A 5,882-nucleotide genomic window follows, 5' to 3' on the forward strand; every position below is an offset into this window, starting at 1 on the left:
AATAGAACCCAGAAGTTAAGTGTGCTCAGGCTGGGGGAGTGGGAGGATGGGTGACCGTTCAGGAAGTTAGATGATTTGGAATGATGAGGGGTGATTAGAGGATAAATTGAGAAGTGATGAGGGGTGGTAATTACAGACTAGAGGTTAAAATAATTCAGAAATTTGAAAATAAAAAAATTCAAAAAAAATTTCAAATTTCTTTTTTTTAAAAAAAACATCATAAAATTTCCTTTAGTCCTGGAGCTCCACGTGGCCGCGCCCTTTAGTCCCGGTTCTGGATTGAACCGGGACTAAAGGGAGAGGCATTAGTACTGACATTTTAGTCCCGGTTTCAGAACCGGGACTAAAGGCCCTTATGAACCGGGACTAAAGGCCCTTTTTCTACTAGTGTACACGGTATGTTCCGTGCATGGTAGAAAAAAATCCTACCATCGTCTATAACAGAATAACAACACCTACATTATTCACAAATTACATGGGCAAATGCACAAGAGACACTGAGCAAATATTATCTTTTAATGAGAAACGAAAATAACCTATAAAGTACATATCCTTGTGAAACCAAATGGAAGACATGAATCGTGCACCTCACACTAGCAGGGGGCCAATACTTTTTTAAGATTTTGGCTACATATACTAGTGCAGTTCAGTGCTATTAAGCCACCCCAATTGCACACGCCAATATGAAACTATGTGTAATGATCGCGTCGCAAATGATTTTAAAACAACGGTTTTGCTAAATTACAGCCGGATGAAAACAATTGGTGTTCAGTCGTTTTTTGAGCCGTGCGATCTCCGTCGCGAGATTCGTGCTCTTTTTTTTCGTCGTTTGCTGGCGCTGAGTTTCTTATCGGGCCCCTTCCTCTGCCTCTTCGTCTCGCTGCTCGATCCCCTATGTCATTTCGAGCGCGCAACCCAGGAGGCGACTGTGAGGGATAGCCATGGCGATTTGGAGATCCCCCTCGGTGCTCGTTGTTTGGTGGTGATTCGTCCCCGCTCCCGCTCCTGTTGCCTCGCTTCGTCCGCCTCGTCGTCGTTTCGCCAGCCGAAGGCCTGAAACATCTCTCCGCCCCGCATCCACCCCGCCCCCGCCCCGCATCCGCTCGTCGATTTTGTTCGATTCGGTATGTTCCCCTCCTTGTTTGCTTTGATTCCCATCTCTATATGTTAGCACGTAGTGTTTTCTTGGTCAGATCTATTTGCTTGTGTTAATCCCCCGCAGCTTGTCGTCTAGATGTGTGAGGTTGCGCCTTTCCCGTGATTGAATCTCGCATGTGCATGCGATTTTTGATTAGGATTTCCTGGTTGGTTTGTTAGCTCCATTGATCTGTACACCTTCAATCGATTTAATGGTTCTGGGTTTGATTTGCCAAGTGTGGACAACAGAGTCGTCTGAAACCTGAAGATTCAGACGTTGGTGCAGCACACAACAGTCAGTTTGATTGTTTGCAGAGGGTGTACCATATGAGTGGGTGTGGTAGGCTGAGTGATGCGCCAACGTGACAGGGTGTGTGTGTGCTCTGTTTTTTTTAGCTTGGTATGCCGTGTGTCATGTGTGAGTTTAGTCTGAACCTTCTCCCCTGTTCTCTGTACCTATCATATCCCTCCTGTAATTTGTGCAATCAATCTATGAGGTGAGGATTGTAATTTTCAATGGTTTGTTGTCACGGTTGGTATGCCGGCCGCCTTGGGGATTTGTGATTGTAATTCTCAATGGATTTTACAGTGTAAATCTTGTAGGATTTTCAGTGTAATTCTTGTCTGGATTTATAGTGTAATTCCTAGTAGATTTGCATTGTACTTCTCATTGTTTTGAATTTTCTAGTGTGATTCCTGTTGTACACTGTAATTCCTACTAGATTTATAATGTTTTTCTTAGTGGAGTTCCACTGTAATTCTAAGTACATTTACACTGTAATTCCTACTGGATTTACAGTGTCTTTATTAGTGGAGTTCCACTGTAATTAGAATCCAGTGGATTTAATTTACACTGTAATTCTAAGTGGATTTCCACTGTAAACCCACCGCGGCCTCCATTTTCCCTGCAGGTGTTTCTGGTCATGTGAGATTTATAAGGTTTGTTGTTAGCTGTGTGTAGGATTTCACGGTCAGACCTAACCCCCCCTTTTCGTCTGTTCTAGATTTACATTGTAATTCCTACTAGATTTACAGTGTTTTTCTTAGTGAAGTTCTACTGTAATTAGAATCCAGTGGATTTAATTTACACTGTAATTCTAAGTGGATTCTCACTGTAAATCCACCCCCAGCCTCCATTTTTTCCGCCGGCGTTTCTGGTCTTGTGATTCGGTATGTTCGTCGAGTTTTACCTGATCTTTCCCCCACTCACTATGGTTTGTCGTTAGCTGTGTGTAGGATTTCACGGTCAGATCTATCCCCCTTTCCGTCTGTTGTTTGTGGTAATTTCCTGCAGCTGTGTTGAATCTCATCTGTTGTGTGAGCTAGATTGCCGGGTTGAATTCGGTTAGTTGTCATGCGCCTGGACATGCGGTGATCCTCATTTCATCCATGTCCATGTCCCTGTCGGATGGGATGCTGTGTCTTTTAATTCAGATCCCTTGCTTTGCTAGTACGGATGGATGGAGGGATCCTCATTTGTTTCATCGCTCAACATCACCTGCCAACCAACCAAACTAGTTTACTGTTTTCCCCTATTCCTTCTGCAATCTAATTTAATCTAATCTGCTGTAGAACTCACTATAATTCTTCCGTCATTTGCACTATAATACTATTGTTCTTTTCACGATGTAATTCTAATGTAAAGTGTCACTAGGAATTGCATTGACTGTAATTGTTGTAAGACTAACCGCATTTCTACTGTATAATTCTACTATAAATTACACTGTAAATCTATTGAAATTACATTGCAACTGGAATTATTCTTTTGTAAATTACACTGTAAATCTACTATAAATTACACCGTAAATCTGATGAAATTATAGTGTAAACCACACTATTTATCTACAAAAAATACACCATAGTTCTACTGTATTTTTACAGCGTAATTCCTGTTTGTTTTCCACTGTAATTCTTAGTTGATTGCAGTGTAATTCCTTTTTGAATTTACAGTGAAATTCCTTTTTGATTTACAGTGTAATTGTGTTGGAAATTCAGTGATTCACTGTGTAGTTCATAGTGGATTATCTTCAGTGTATTTTTGGATTTACACCGTAATCCGTAGCTGTTTTTCACTGTAATTCCTTTTTGGATTTACAGTGTAATTGCCTTGGATTTACAGTGTATTTTTGCGAGCGGATTTACAGTGTAATTTGCGAGTGGATTTCCAATGTAATTTGCCTTGGATTTATAGTGTATTTGCGAGTGGATTTACACTGTAATTGGTAGTTGATTTACAGTGCTTTTTGCGAGTGGATTTTTCAGTGTAACTGCCTTGGATTTACAGTGGATTTTGCGAGTGGATTTACAATGTATTTGCGAGTAGATTTCCAGTGTAATTTACCTTTTATTGTCTGTGGATTTGCGAGTGAATTTTCACTGTAATTGGTAGTTGATTTATAGTGCTTTTTGCGAGTGGATTTTTCAGTGTAATTGCCTTGTATTTACAGTGTATTCTGCAAGTGGATTTCTAGTGTATTTTGCGAGTGGATTTCCAGCGTAATTCTTATTGGACTTTCAATGTTTTGTCACTGTATTTACAGTGCAATTATCAGTGTATTTTTTCAAAAAAATCATAGTGGGCTTGCAATGTATTTCCTATTAGCCCATGCCCTTTCCCTTTTTGTATCCTAGTTTTCGCATGCTTGAGTGTATAGATTCAGTAGACTCTCCCCCATTTCTTAGTAGAAATCCTTTTAGGTAGATTTTCCCCCATTCAGTAGATTTGGAATAAATAATGGATGTGCATTGTAAGCATTGAAATCTTCTTAGATGGGTAGTGGGTTTTGTAGTGGTTATGTAGTGAAATAAAAGAGATGTAGACTGTAAATGCTATCAATGCATTTCTTCTTTATATTTTTGTTATGTTTTATCCCTTCTGCCATTTCATCTCAGATTTTTTGTCCTTTCCTTTGTGTTTCTATATATTTAGGTTATAGATTAAAGTACGGGGAGACTCGTGAAGGCTTTTGGTAAGGGCACTTCTGCTGCTTGTGTTGAAGATTCTGATGATTCAGATGGAGATCCTTTTGTCCCCAATGATTTTGCGGAGGATGATCCTTTTCAAGCTTCAGAGGTTATATTTCTAATTTAATTTTTTATTTCTTTTATTCTTGTTTGGTAGCTTATTTGTTCCGGTTTTTAGTTCATTCATTGTTTCATCCGTTAATTGCAGGAAGGAATGGATGATCGTGATTTCGACAAAGCTTTGTATGAGTTCTACGTGTCTCATGTAAGTGTTATGTTCTAGTTAATGCTTTTGTACCAGTTTCTTCTGTTAATGCTTTTTTGTACCAGTTTCAGTTTTTTTATCAGTTAACGCACATTTGTAGTTAATGGGTAATTCCTCTTTTTTATGTTTTCGCAGAAAGAGAATTGCTTAAAACGGAAGATTACAAATGTTGGAGCTCGCAATGTGGTATTTTAATTTTTGTTGTTTGTATTTCCTTTTTTGCATGCAACTTCTCTATGATAGATATAGATACAAGTTTTAGATAACTCCTTCTATAATCTTCATTATACCTATTTTTTGTGGAATGGCTATTGATGTACAAGAACCTAGTTCCATCTAGTTCTAGTTGTTGTTGCTAGATGTCCTTTCCTTTTGTTTATTTTAGTGATAATTTACCCTGATTCTTTCTTTTGTTTGTGTTTCTTGTTGTGTTGTAGAAGCGCAAGAGGTCTTCTGATTTTCCTATAGCAAATACATTCACTAGATACTCTGGCAAGCTGTTCTCCACTGTTATTGGTGGCTTGTCTCCTAGGCAAGTTCGTGTTCTTCAGAATTACAGGGCAGATTGCCTTCTGAAATTTGTAGTAAATCTTAGCGGTTTTACATAGCAAATGCTAATTGGTTTTACATAGTAAATTTTAGCGGTTTTACATAGCAAATGCTAATTGGTTTTACATAGTAAATTTTAGCGGTTTTACATAGTAATTTACACAGTTGTTTACACTGTAATTTTAGTACTTTCTTACTGGATTTTACTGTTTTTGTAAGCGGGTTTTTCAGTGTATTTTTTTTGTCATTTTAATGATTTCTGTAGTGTCAATCTTAGTGAACTTTGCAGTGTAAATTTACTGGATTTTAATCTACATTTTCTTAGTGGTATTGTTAGTGCATTAGTCATTTTGTAACTGCTTTTCTGTAGATGATATCTGTGTTTGTGACACGTAAGGAAGACTGTGAGCTCAATTTTCTGAGTGCTAAAGGATCCACTCACGGCTGTTTCTTTCAGAAACTTGCAAGTAGTCTCTGTTGCTGTTTCCCTACACTACTTTGGTCCTAGTGTTTCTAGTGTGTTGTTAGTGACAAGTACAGTTCCAGAAATTCGCAAAAAAATGAAAAGAAAAAAGTACAGTTCCAGAGCTTTTTTTTTGCCCCTTGTAGCAACTAAGTGAGGATTTGAACTGTGAATAATGGGTGTGGCTGCCGCCCTTTTTGTTACCTTTTCTGTTTGGGTTTGAAAAAGGAGAGGGCGGACCCGTTAAAGTTTTTGTTTGGGTTTAGAAAAGCGGGACAGAAAAGGAAACGTACAGGAACATGAGACACAGCCAGTTGTCACATTATAGTTGGCTGAAAAATCCGACTGAAACCCAATTGGTTTTCAGCCGGATGTCAATTAGACAGTCCCAACAACTAAAACAAAACCATATGCCCAAAAATGAACCGTGTTAGATGGATGACTCATGGCACATGCTTGATTAGATCCAACCATGTGTGTGACATCCCATCACACACACTTATT

General features: G+C 38.6%; 1 long non-coding RNA gene across 1 annotated transcript; it reads left to right on the forward strand.

The window, feature by feature from the left end:
- Positions 1–863: 863 nt before the first annotated feature.
- Positions 864–5,371, forward strand: LOC119332285. The gene is made up of 5 exons (XR_005160892.1): positions 864–1,124; positions 4,067–4,210; positions 4,310–4,366; positions 4,502–4,552; positions 4,804–5,371. It is a non-coding gene; the product is annotated as an uncharacterized LOC119332285 (long non-coding RNA).
- The last annotated feature ends 511 nt before the right edge of the window (positions 5,372–5,882 follow it).

The sequence above is a fragment of the Triticum dicoccoides genome, chromosome 7A (assembly GCF_002162155.2).
Source record: "Triticum dicoccoides isolate Atlit2015 ecotype Zavitan chromosome 7A, WEW_v2.0, whole genome shotgun sequence".
Classification (NCBI taxonomy): Eukaryota; Viridiplantae; Streptophyta; class Magnoliopsida; order Poales; family Poaceae; genus Triticum; species Triticum dicoccoides.